Source organism: Erpetoichthys calabaricus, chromosome 1, assembly GCF_900747795.2.
Source record: "Erpetoichthys calabaricus chromosome 1, fErpCal1.3, whole genome shotgun sequence".
NCBI lineage: Eukaryota > Metazoa > Chordata > Cladistia > Polypteriformes > Polypteridae > Erpetoichthys > Erpetoichthys calabaricus.
The window spans coordinates 91,999,966-92,014,342 of NC_041394.2; the positions used below are offsets into that span (position 1 = coordinate 91,999,966).

Below are 14,377 nucleotides of genomic sequence, written 5' to 3' on the forward strand. Positions count from 1 at the left end.
AAATCTAACCTGACTTGCTATGTGTGGATTTGCAGTAAGTGTGAATAAGCATGATGAATGTGTTATGTTTTGGCCATGCTAGGCTGTGGTTGGCTGTGACCAGGTTCAAGATGGAGCTGGCTCAGAAACAGATGTATACACTATGATACTTGAGTATACCAGAGGAACACACAGGGAAGAAATCCTCAATGTTAATCGTCATACAGGTATTTCACACAAGACTGTGGGAAACTAGAAAAAAACTCGCCACTCATGCAGTCAGAACCTGATGGCTTTTAAAAACCGAGTGAATATGTTATTGGGAGAATTGTATTGTTACTCAAACTGCTAAGCCTGGAACTAAATGGTCTTTCAACATGTTAAGGATTTATTCAGTTTGAAGACGTGTGTATGTGTGCTGGAGGGAAGGTGTGTCTACAGACATCTCCACATAGTAAGTTCAAACCCATGGCCTAAGATGGTTGCCATGGTTATGCTGATTGATGACAAACGAATTATCTGAATGCTCTTACACTTAAAAAAGTCAGTTATCATTTAAAACCCTCGGTAAGATCTTTACAAATACTAGGACACACAGTGTGTGTAAGCTCTCAGCACTCTAATCTCACACATATTTGATCAGACCCTGTCACACACTCTTGCCCTTTCAATTGTGTCCAGTAACTGCTGGCTGTAACGCATTTGCAGTGTGACTTCAAGTAGACCTCATGTGTCACTCCGAATGTCAGCGACATGCGCTACGCGCAGTGACAGCAGGCTGAACAGCACGCGCGGACAGTAGAGCTTTGGTTCCTTTTTTCAAGCATAACGCTCTATCTCACATCCGGGGTTGGTTTAGTCTAATCTGCAGCAAGTTAACCGGAAAATATGCGCATGAGAAAAAAAAAGTGTGCAACCAAAGAAGCGAGGGTTTCAGAGCATACACGCCGCTCCCGGCTCAGCCGGCACGGGACAGGAGTATATCACCGCTCCCCTTAGGCACCGACAACGACCCCCGAGACTGCCAGAGGGTGAGTGAACGTCTAGGAGTTTGAGTCCAGGCAGGTGGGTGTGGCAGGGGTGCAGCGAGGCGCTCGCGAAGCTCACCTGAATAAATGCAGACGTGCGGCCGGCTGCCTGGCCCTCTTCTTACAGTTCTCTCTAAAAATAAACTCACCCCTGCAGGTGAATACTCGACTGAATCAGGAGAACCGTTCTTACTTAAAGGCTCCAGAGGGCAAATCAATACATTGGAGTAATTATTAATTATATTCGCCATTCATTATCTTCTGATCGGTACCGTTCGTCGGCGTCGGGCGAAACAACACAAACTGAGCGAGTAATTTTTATTTCAAGGAATTCGAGCGGGGGTCTACCCTGCGAGGCGCGTAAATCTGAGCAGCCGGGAGAAGGGGAAAGAAGGGCGCGAGATAAAAACGCAAATAAGAACGGGTAGAGGAAAAGGTCTGGCACGGGTTTTGTATGATAAAAAGGGCTATAGAAGGAGAAGTGCTGAAGATAAAAACACACGCTCAAGGTTCACGTTACATATCGAGAACTTCGGTCAAGAAAAGAGGAGAAAAAGTCTTCATAATACACGAGGGACTCAAGGTAAAGCAAAGCAGAAAAGGCAAGGAAGGAACTCGGTTGCTACGCAGAAAATTATTAAAAGTAACAAAGTTCGTAATTATGAGAGCGACAGTGTAATTATGGCTAGAGTTAAAGTACTTAACTGAAAATGAACACGTTCAAGAAAACGAGTATATACCACCCACATATTGTATATAGCGCCTTTTGCATTTGTTTTACACTGAATACTAGTTCAGAGTACTTGTTGGATCCCTGACATGCTGTTAGTTTGACATGGCTACCAAGTTGTAAGATGCATATATACAGTATGTGTGTGTGTGTGTTTGTATGTGTTTTTGATATATATATAAAGGGTTGGGTAAAAGCAAGTTTACAGAAGTGAGTATGCAAAACACAGTTTATTCTTGTATAATTATTTATTAATTATTGTATTATTTATTTGTATTATTTGTCTTTTTGATCTTATTGTTATTAGCAAGTAGACTACAAGAATGTGTAAATAATAAAGGTTGGCAATTTGAACCTTTGTGAGATGGTACCTAAGTGCACTGTGCCGTTGAGACATTCTTTTAAGTTAATACAGTTAATAAAGCTGTTTACAAACAACTGTAAACCTACTTTTGCCCACACCTGGATGATGTATTTCTTCATTACACATGGTAGATATTAATGATACAGCCTGGCCAAGGTACAGTCTGTATCTCAGCTGGTTAGGTCATATTCATGTCTCATCTCTGGTTGTTCCCAAAGTGTAATGGTAGGCAGGGAACAAACTGTGCCTACCTTGTCGTGGACCAGTTGTAACAAACTTCTCCAACCTGGTTTGGTTACTGTTGCTGGGGTTAGGAAGCTCCTGACAGATTAGCCATGAACTTCACCAGGAGTCAAGTCTATCTATCTATCTATCTATCTATCTATCTATCTATCTATCTATCTATCTATCTATCTATCTATCTATCTATCTATCTATCTATCTATCTATCTACACTTATTACTTCAAGGTGATCAAAGTAACACATAAACTATGCACTCATAAAAATAAAGCCATAGTGGTTTTTCAGAGTGATGCCAAGGACTCAACATTTTTGGTTCTCATTCACATAAAGGTTCAGGCAAGAATCTTTATTATTGAGGCCTGTAACAAGTTTCATAAAGAATTATGAATAGATGGTAAAAGATTTGTGAAATACCAATTGGTTTCTGATTTTAAAAGGAGTCTTGCAGCTTACAATAATGCACGGTAAAATCAGATTTTCTTGATCTGTTGTATCCTGCTAGGTAGCCTATTATATACTATATATTTCTGTTCTGTCCACATATTAGGAGGCATTTTGAAACCCAGATAACCATTTTCATATACAAAGAATCCTTCTCAAAATAAAAGTTCTTGTCAGGCAGTGGTCCTACAAGAAACCACAAAGCCCAGTAAAGTGCCATTTTAGAACAGTTATTTTTAAGATTATACTTGATATTTGTCGGATGGCCAGAACTGAACACTTTTTTAACAGATCAATATAATCGGTGTTGAATATTTTACAGAAGATGAGTTCAGGTCTTTATAGATGTAGCTAAGATAAACCAATGACTTACAAGGAAACACAAAACACCAAACAACTAAACACAAAAACGCAATCAATGCATCCATTTCCTAAATCTCCTTAATTGAAGTTGTGAGTGAGTAGGAACTGAACCTTGATGAATTACCAGTCTGTTACCTACACACATGCACTGTATCATTGTATTCTTTTTAATTAGAAAAATTATATTTAGATTCTTAATATGCCTAATTATGAGAAAATAACTAAGTATAGTAAACTAAAAGCAACTAGCATTGGAAGGTTAATAAAAAAACTTCAGGCTAATGAGATTCTGTAGAAAATAAAACTCTGGGGCTCAGTGGTCTTGAGAAAACTAAAGTTTATTTAATCACAGTCTTGTTGCACATTCTATAGTATAATGTAATGCATGGTATAATCAGTGATTGTGAGGGAATTTAAAAAGGGTCTGCGGTCACATATGCACAAACACACTCGCATGTAATGCACACATAAATACACTATATATATATATATATTTATTTATGTACACAGTATATGCTGCATATTTAAAATTCATATCAATTTAATGCTTTGGCTGAATCCCTTTTTATTAATAAGTCTGAGTATGAAGAGAATGAATGTGTAGTGCTGGGTAAAAAATCCTTTGGGCTTATCTGACTCCTGACCTGTCCTCCCACATTTGTAATATGCAAAAGTTCTTGAAGTGAGCCTGCAGAAACACAAACAGATATTGAAAGAGTTTCACTAGTTTTAATCATTAAGTCTTAATTGATTGGTTGTAGGTTGGTCTTTTTCTTAAATACAGTATGTCAAATAAAAGCCCTATTTATACATAAGCGTGGGTGTGTATACACACAATATTACTTAAAGGATAGGAGAGTGTTACATAAAAAGATGGACTGATAAATAGCAAAACAGATACATGCATACATAGGACTAAATTAAACATTTTAATCAGTTGTAAACAAATGCAAGAAAAAAAAGCATTGGTAGTCATTTTTGTCCCATGGCTCATTTAATGAAAATGCTGCATGACACCAGAGGCTTTTACTCCTCTTGTACATTTTTAATATGAAATTAACTAAATCTCCTAAGGGCTCTGTAGGCTCAAAGATGAGAAAGGCAGCTTTTGTTCGTTTGAAACCTGAACAAGATATTGAACACAGAAAATGCCATAAGTCAAATTTCTTAAAAACAGATTATTAATAATAATACTATTGTTGTGTTCATGTAATCTGCTGTTCTTACATCTGGAATTGGCAGGGCATACAGCTTACTAATATGTGAATTCTTCAAGTGTGTTATGTAAACAAAGTACAAATGAGAGTTTGTTAGCTACAATTTTTTGGTTACTGTTTATATTTTATGAGACACAACTAGACATACTTGATGGGAAAATCATTTATTGTAGAAGAAAGAGGGAAACTTTCTGCCTTAGGGCTTAGATAGCTCTAAACAGCGTCACTGATACAGCTATATTTACAGTCTACAAATCAGTGCCTTATCTTGGTAATGGAACACATTCTTTTATGTTAATCATAGTGTACTGTGTCCCCTCAGAATTTGCAGGAAGCCCAAGACCATGAAGGATATTTGACATTTTGAAAGTATTCTATTTGATAATATGCACAGAAAAACTATACAGTAGCTCATATTAAACAAACTCTGAAGTTTGACTGCCTGAGGATTTGGTGTTCTACGAGTGTGCATAAAGAGTTTTACAAAAGGTTGGCTTGAAACACTTTCTTTCTTTCTTTCTTTCTTTCTTTCTTTCTTTCTTTCTTTCTTTCTTTCTTTCTTTCTTTCTTTCTTTCTTTCTTTCTTAAGAAATGATGTTAATGTTAAACTGACTACTACCCACATGCTTTTTCTGAAAACAGGATGCAAGTGAGTTCAAAAGATAGATGACACAAAATTGTCTTAGGCTCATTCTGCAATAAAAATTTGCACTTTTCTTGCTGAGGAGCGCAATGTGAACGCTCATCCACAAAGCAATAGCACAAGTCAATAAAATGAAGAAATAAGATACAGATGAAAAGAGGCAAAGTAACAAAGCTCTTACCAGGAAATAAATTCTATAATTTTGTTCATTATGTCCATTTTATGAAACACCTTTTTCCATTATGTGTTCATGTGGAGTTGGAGAATGGACGACAAGGAGGAACCAGTACTGGATGATCTTATTTTATTGCAGGTCACACACTCACTCACATCAAGAGTAGACTTTTAAATCAACCTAATTACCACATACAGAATGTCTTAGTGATGCAGGGAAAACCAAAGTGTCCAAAGAAAAACACAGGAACACAAGTAGAACATGCAAACCCCTCACCAATACAGTGAACTAGCCAGGAATCAATTACCTATTTTAACATAAGATAATATCCATCCATCTATTCATTTACAAGTTTAAATAATCCAGTTCAGTGCTGCTGGGGACTGAATCCACTTCTGACATGACATGGGAACTACTCTTGTATTGGGTGCTAGTTCACTGCAGGACTAACTCACTCACTCATTCATACATACTGGGCCACTATATGGTTATGTATTAAAGTAACCTTTAGGATGTAGGTGGAAAACTGGAATGCCTGGAAAAAAAGCAAGAAGGTATAGAGATAATTCACTGGTGTTTAAACTCCTGTAAAGAAGTAACAATATCCACAGTGCCACCATGATATAATAATATGAAGTAATGGTTTACCTTTCCTACAGTAAGAGAAAACAAAAGCAGTCTCCCAAAGCCTACATACATACAGTACATACCTGCAGTCTGACATTAGTTTGTGGTCAAATAATAAAATAGTGGAGGAATTTGAACAAGCATCCTGACTGTTACGGACACACTGCCTTGAAATTTGCCATTACCTTCAAAAAGAAATCCAAGAACCCTATGCATTTTGCAAAAATGGAGTTTTAGGTGTTAATCCCAACCTCCCTGTCCTCCTGAAAAGCACATTTACACCAAAATAAGATTTTTATTCTTAAAGGTTATAACTAGCTTGTAACTTAATACTAGCAGAAATGTTTAAAATGCTTCTATACTAGGTGACATCTCATGTCTGAAACAATTTAGATGTAGGAAATGAAATTTCCTATGGGAGAAAGTGCAAAACCAGTAGCACTTGTAAATAATTACAGACCTGAAACAACTCTGCCATATTTTATTACTTTTATCTTGATTTCCAGACCACTTGTAATCTTCCAAAAAATGTGCATTCTGATTTTTAAGAATGGGAAGTATGTAATGCTTAACAGAAAGAGCAGGTGTATTGTAACCTGTAATGGAGGAAACATTGCAGAGAGGGGGAACAGAGCAGCAAGAAGGTACTAAAGCACCTTTGAAAATACCTTATGCATGAGGTGCATAAAATGCTTGCAAAGAGAAATCTATTTGTGTAGCTTGTCTTCCTGCAAGTAGCATGTACCCTGTACAAGGTATACAGTTCACACCCCACACTCTATGTGGAGAAAAGCTAAGAACAAATACACTTCTTTTTGTACCTTTGAGTTTTTTTTTTTTACAGAAGATTAATTATTTGAATTATTTTAAAGCTGTTAATTCCAGCTGTTGGTCACTTTAGAGGAGTTTCACATAGTTTGCATTAAGAAGGCTTATTACAATTTCATAACTACAACTCTATATTCATTAATTACACCATACCTTTAATTATCATTACAGTAACATTACACATAAAAAACACAAGAAAGCTACATATGTGCCCTTGCCCACTGTCTCATTCATTTTCATATATATCCTTGAGACACTACCATATTTTTGCCTCTCCACGAATTGACATTAGCAGAATATGAATTAATTTGATTTAGGCCTCCAGCACGCAGTCACATTGTACAATGAATGTACATTAACATGACAGTATTTTGCATTTTATTACTTCTACTCCTTCTTCCCTCATAATGTCTTTTGCCAGAAATATCAAGGAAGGGCTTGCTTGGAATTTAATTCTATATGATCTTGTCTTGATGCATGTGGTAATGGACAAACCAAGCCACTTTATCCCATGCAACAGTTTCCAGGTACTTCTGGATACCAGGCCAGCTGAGAGGTAAAAAAGTATACACTGTGTACAGTGTTTACTGCAGGGTGTTTTCTCAAAATGCAGCCTGACTAAATTTCTAATCCACTTTAACTGGCTCCTCTCAATCCTAAGAAGCAGCACTTCTACTCTGAGGTCCTCTTGTACCGAGTTCCTCAAGCTATCATGGAGAGGGAGCCTTAACACTAGAATTACCAGAGTCTACGAAAAAACTCGTAGATCCGGCCTACCTTAAAACCATTCGCACCTCTCCGCCAGCGTCCTTTGTCCTCTAAATGTGCTGATAAAAACAAACTGCAAGCAGCTGGCTATTCTATCCCCTCACCGACTTAGAACGTGCACGAGCATCTCTCAGCTCATGCCTTGATTGATTATCTGGGAGTGAAGTGGAGTTTTATAGTGGAAATAATAGATCGTTATTTGGAACACACGCATTTCATTTATGTTCCGTTTCTACAGTAATCTGTGTAAACACATTGTTAAAACAGAAACTTTTTCATATTTTAGTAATAAATGTTACAAAATGTAGGCATAAACTATAGAATGTGTGAAGCATGAAGTCCAAACATCAAATAAACACTTTCACAAAAGGTTCAAGCACAATACAACAGCTTCTGTGGCGTAGCAGTAAGATTTACTGTCTCAGAGTGGAGCAGGCTTACTGTCTCTCAGAGACCTCAGTTCAGTTACTCGTTGAGGAAAAAGTGTTTTTTTTTTTCTTTTTAACCTCAAACGGATATAAAATTTATAAATTGGTATGCACTGTCAGTTAATGAGATCGTTATATTTTCATGTGGGATGCTCCTTTTAAAATACTTTTTAACAATTGAGACTGCAATTAACATGAACAAGTCTCCTTATAACTGTTATTTTTAAGATCCATAACACACAGACAGACAGAGCACTGCGTAATAGACAGACAGGCAAAAAAGTCACTAGATATATAAATAAACAGGGAAGGCACATGTACTGAAAGAAAAAAAAGATCAACATGTGCGTTGATCCTGCTGCACTGGATAAGCTCACGCGCTCTTAACATTACATTCCCCCCCCGATCTGACTCTAAGTAACAGCGCAAGTACAGACGCAAACCAAGTGTATGTGTGTACTGTATAATATTAACAATAACAGCAGCTTACTACTGAAAATGGCAAATATAGGAGTGAGTGGGGATCGAACCAGGGACTGTTGATCACACTTGGTTTGCGTCTGTACTTGCGCTGTTACTTAGAGTCAGATCGGGGGGAGGGGGGGTGTTAGAGCACGTGAGCTTATTCAGTGCTGCAGGATCAACGCGCGTGTTGATCTTTTTTTTCTTTAAGTAATAGCGCCAGCATAGATCCACACCCGATCTGACGCTGTTCGTTTTCAAATAATATTGCATTAATGCGATGATGTTTTCACATATATTGTCTCTTTCTTTTAGGTGTGTAATACAAACCACAGCATAGAGAGAAGCGTGTACATTGTAACAGGTACACACGTTGTAAATGTAGGAAAGACGATCCTTGCGTGTGTGTGAACAGTTAACATTTGAATCTGATGATTGCATATAGCGCTGAACTTACTGCTCTGTACTATTATATCCTCTGCATGTCCTGGAGTACAAAAGAAACAGCATACAGCAACATGTGGGGACTGGCAAGATCGGGGAAAAAAAACACACAGTCACTGATTACAAACCACAAGATGTTATACAAATGAATATGAATAATATGAATAATGTTGCATTCGTGCCACAAAGTTTTCCAAAATGTACTATACAGGTCATAAAATGAATAATTCCAAATATCATATATACCTACGTCTGTGTTGTTGTTTTTTTTTTTGACATCATACACCATAAGGTGCACACTAATTCAGCATGAACAGGAACACTCAATAAAACTGGTTAAAAAAAAAATCAAGTAACGGTGAGATACGAAGAAGGCAGATTCACCAGCGTTTGTGTGTCCGCTTTAATCCCTCCAGATGAGAGAATGCCCAGTTCCATTGTCTCAAAACACCACTCACATCTCCTGTTGTTCCGTTTCAAATAAAAAATAACAGCGTCAGATCCCTGGGTTGGGGGGGCAGTAGTATGTATTGTGATTGTGATTTAGAGAGAATAAAAGTTAAAAAAAAGTTAACTTTTACAAGTCCTATAAATGCACACCATGTGTTATAGACGCAAACCAAATGTATGTGTGAAACGGCAAATATAGGAGTGAGTGGGGATCGAACCAGGGACTCTTGATTACAAGTCAGCAAATCTTACCGCTATGCCAATGAAGCTGTTGTCTATTCCTTGAACCTTTTGTGAAAGTGTTTACTTGATCTTTGGACTTCAGGCTTCATACATTATATAGTTTATGCCTACATTTTGTCATTTACTTCTAAAATATGAAAAACGTTTCTGTTTTAAAATATGTTTACACAGATTGCTGTAGAAACGGAACACACATGAAATGCATGTGTTCCAAATAGCGATCTATTATTTCCACTCTAAAACTCCAGCAGTTCAGTCACTCCCAGATAATCAAACAAGGCATGAGCGGGGAAAACTTAGTGAACGTTCTGCGACGGTGGGGGATGGAATAGTCGGCTGCTTGATGCTCATCTTAATCAGCACATTTAGAAGACAAAAGACGCTGGCGGAGAGGTGGGAACGGTTTTAAGGTGGGCCGGATCTACGAGTTTTTTTGTAGACTCTGGAAATTCTAGTGTTAAGTAGGCAGTCTTAAATCCCACTTTACCACCACAGTCCAGTGTAGTGCTCACAAAACTGTCAGTAGTGTACTAATTTGTTAGTCCTTTAATTGTCGCAACCCTTACTCATGAACAAAGCCCAGAGGAACTCTACTACCCTGTTATCTGTAGGGAGGAAGCTACTCTATTCTGGGAGGGAACCATGACCTTATATTTGGAGATGCTGATTCTTAAGCCAAAATCTTCATATTTTGTTGCAGACCACTTCACCACATGTTGGGGATCATAGTCTAATAGGGCCATGAGGACAACATCTTCAGAAAACAGCAAAAATGTAACCCTCCAGTGCACAGACAGGATATTTCTCAATTATCGCCTTAAAATCTTGTCCATAAAAATTATGACTACTAGATGATACAAAAAACACAATTCCTAATAGTAAGTACACGGTACAACTCTTGCTTCACACACACAGTGAACTAGTGGAATGCATCAGTGGATATAGAGCCTGATACTCTTGTAGCACCTCACGCAAAATACACCAGGTTGTGCAGTCCTAGAAGTCTATTAAAATAGATAAAAACCACACTGCCTCAAATCCTCATGCAAAAACAAAATGTTGGTCCACTGTTCCAGGGCCAGTGCTATTTGAACTTCTGACAAAGTCTTCATTATAGTAATCTAGTATAGAATTTTCTGTGTGGGAGATTTATAATCCTTCAATAACTGGCCCACAATCTCTTTTTAGAAGTGGAAATCATCAATCCAGTCTGCAAACCCCAAGGTATTATTCATACATTTCATGCAGTATCATATTCCTGCTGGATCTCATTTGCCACTGTTGCCATGCCACAGTGAAGCTTTAATTATAGAAATTACCCTATCCTCACTGGGTGCTTCCTGCACTGCCTATTATTTGAAAAAGGCATCTCCATTAGGTTTAGGAGTACCTCAGATTTTTGCTTCTACACCTTTGTGATATTTGAATACAAGTTTGATTTTTATCCACCCTTTCTATGAACGACCTGGTTGATGTTTCACTTGTACCTGCTGAGTCATTAAATGGTTTGCCAAAACATGTTTGCTGCAGCTAAAAAATCATTCTGTATACCTTTTCTGAACTTTTCCCACACATGGGATTTTGCTTTGCTGCTTCATCCACTGATGCAGCTGCATGCTTACTGGCCTTCTGTAGATCTACATAACTCACAACTATCATTTGACAGCACACCTCTTTTTTCCTGTAATGACTTTTCTAACAGTTGACATCCACCAATTGGTTCTAGAGGAAGGCAAGATTTGAGCTTTTTCTGTGCACCTTGGTTTGGATTACTTGTTTGTTCATCAGTCAAGCCAACATATCTTATCTTAGCTGACTGATAATTCATAGTGATTGATATTTTTTTGTTTGTGAGTTTCAAAAGTAAGTGAAGATTTTTTACATGCATTTTTTCGGGATACACTCCAAATCATGTAGATATACATTTTCAATATATCTGTGACTGTAAATTCGATGAATATGAATGAGGATTTCCTATTATGGCCTGACAGGTCACCCAGGGTGTTTGTTCTTGCAGGATAAGGTTCCTGCACCCTGTGATAGAAAAAAGAGTGACAGTGATGGGTTATTTTTCCTTAAATCTGGCAGCCTAGGCAGATTTGTATCTTGAGTTGCTTGCAGACTAATCCTTCAACAACTAAAACACTAGGAAACAATGCCCGTCAGAATCAGGAATTGGCATAGATAAATCCTATCACCCACTATTTCTGTCAGGGTACAGAGTTACACAGCTTAACCATGTTTAAAAATGGTTCTCTAATGTCATATAAATGCTGGATACTCATTATTCTAAATGCATTAGTGCTGTAGAAATTGACAGCCTTCAAAGGCAATTGTTTGATATACTCTAGAGCTTTTATAGGGTTGCCATTTTAAAGGAATAATCATGGATAGCCTTGAAGTTGTAAACTACTAAGCCTGCCTATCAAGATGTTCATGGACTTTAGATGCTGTCCTGCGTTACTGCATCTTGACAGACCCATGAACTGCAAAAACGGAAAATGCTCAGTTCTGTATGCTGTTTATTCAAAGAAGCACAATTTCCTGTGGTTCACGTCAGTTTGCAGTAAGACAGTCTTTAACTTCCTTCGACTGGAATGTAGCAGCATTGTGGAATGCAGAACTTCCCCAAAGAACTTTGATATGTCAGGTGGTAGTGTCTTTCACTCACTGACCCCTTTGTTACCTTTTCCTCATTGATTTCAGGGCAAAGGGCACAATTTTATATTTGTAAGATAAGATCACCAGACAGACTGGAGAAGTTTGGCACGTACAATATAGTGGCTTGATAGTGGAAGTGGAAGGCAGTGTCCCCAGAGTGGGCCAAAACGCATACTAGTGCTTCTCTCTTAGAGCTTCAGTGTCCAGTGCAGAATGGTATTTGCTAAGAGGGTGAGAGAAGTCATGTGACATGCTTCTTTGTGATGCAATTCCCTTCAACCCCTGGTTCTCATAATATATAAGGTTAATCGGAAATCATCATAAACAGTACACAGTGGCGTACCAGTCTTTGTGGGTCAGTTAGGGTCACTTGCCCATTTATGTTACTTTATGGACTCATAAAAATGTCTTCCATCTTCATCATAAATTAAACACAGCAATGTCCTTTATTTTCAGCTATCTAGTTGCTCTAGAGAGGCACAGGTTTCTTTTAAATTCTATTTTCCACCTCCAGTATCTATTAAAATTTGTAAGCACTGTGTAACGTATTTTAAAACAACCCTTTACTGCAAATTATTTACTTTTATAGCCCAACATTCTGCTGTATATCATAGTGGAGAAACATACAATATCACTTGTTGCTCAAACTTTATATAAGAAGAAATCTACTGCCTATTTTATTGTTCACTCTTATGCTTTGTTTGTCACTGCACAGCTGTGTTCCAGATTTTGGTCATCACATTATGACAGTAGACCTTCTAGATACGTCCCGAGTTACACAACATTAGGTGTTTTAACCAGGATTTTCCTAGATTGGGAAGGAGATACTGTCTCTTTTTATACTGTGTATATAAGTATAATACTATACTTTGTATTATATGAATGTCCCCTTCCTGTGCATTTGACTGATGACTGTGACAGCTGTCCATTTGGCTCATCTGTTGTAGAGTGATTGACTTCTTTTTACACTGACTGATTTGTAATATTTTTTATTTATCAGTTAAGTGATTTTTCAGATAAGTTTCTTCTAGGTATGCTGGATTTCTTCCAAATCATGTACTGTAGATGTAAATTTTCAATAAATCTGTGACTGTAAATTGGATGAATATGAATGAGGTGTATCCTCTTCGTATAAGAAGAAATCTACTGCTTGTTTTGGTGTTCACTCTTATGCTTTATTTGTCACTGTGCGGCTGAATTCCAAATTTCAGGCATCACATTAAGACAGTTGGCCCTATAGATATGTCACGAGTTACACAAAATTAGCTGTTTTAAAATAGATTTTGCTAGATTGGGAAGGAGAGACTTTCCCTTTTTATACCATGATTTGTAATTTCTGAATATCCTCTTCCTGTGCATTTGGCTAGTGACTGTGGTGGCTGGACATTTGGCTTATTTGTTGTAGAGTGATTGACTTTTTTTTTACATTGAGTGATTTGTAATATGGTGACTTGTTCATGAATTGTCTTACCTGCAGTGAGGTGTCTGTCTCCTTACACTGGCTTCTCTGAAATGAAATGAATGTGCCCTTTTTATCTTTGCTTAAATGAAATAGAGTGACTATCTCTGATGTAACACCACTGTTTCTTTCCTTTATTGCCTGCCTGAAGTAGGGTGACTGTCTGTTTCTTACTGTGGTTGATCTGTATTGGGTGTAAGACTCTTGGATCTTATCTCCTCTTGATTTCATACTTGATGATATGAACTGGAACCATTATATTCTTACTTTGTCTGATTTGTTCAAGGATGGCTTTTTTTTGTAACGTACTGGCTGCTCTAAACTAAGATTACTGTCCATCTGTACATATAGAAGGCAAAGCCCCCACTCACACATCACTAATTCTCCCACTTTCCATATAGGTGGGAAGCTGAAATTTCGCGTGCTCATTCCTTGCAGTGTACTTACAAAAGTTAGGTATGTTTCATGTCCTATTGCAACACCCAAGGGGTGGAAATGGGTGTACCCCCTAAACTGTATATGTAGATAGAGGAAAACCCTCCTCACTATTTGTGCAACTTCCAATATACGTAGGAAGCCTAAATTTCACATACTAATCCTTTACACTGTACTTACAAACGTTAAGTATGTTTCATTTCGTGCTGTGCCCCATAATGAACTTTCAAAAATAATGTCTTCTTTTTTGCGGTTCTCATCATTATGCTGTAAGGAACTTTCAGAACTGACCTTTCCTTTTGGCGGTTTCATTCCTTATTTACGTTAACAGAAGATTTATTTCACGGCAGAGACGCACAAGGGCCGCCCCTGGTCCCCCTTCTTTTTC

At 37.7% G+C, this 14,377-nt stretch overlaps 1 protein-coding gene across 1 annotated transcript in view; it reads left to right on the top strand.

Moving 5' to 3' along the window:
- The first annotated feature begins 768 nt into the window (after window positions 1–768).
- The window catches only part of plekha2 (pleckstrin homology domain containing A2), a 115,693-nt gene continuing 102,084 nt past the window's right edge, over window positions 769–14,377 (top strand). Inside the window, exon 1 of the mRNA XM_051922790.1 lies at window positions 769–1,010. The gene's annotated coding sequence lies outside the window, so the exon portion shown is untranslated. The remainder of the gene's footprint in view (window positions 1,011–14,377) is intronic.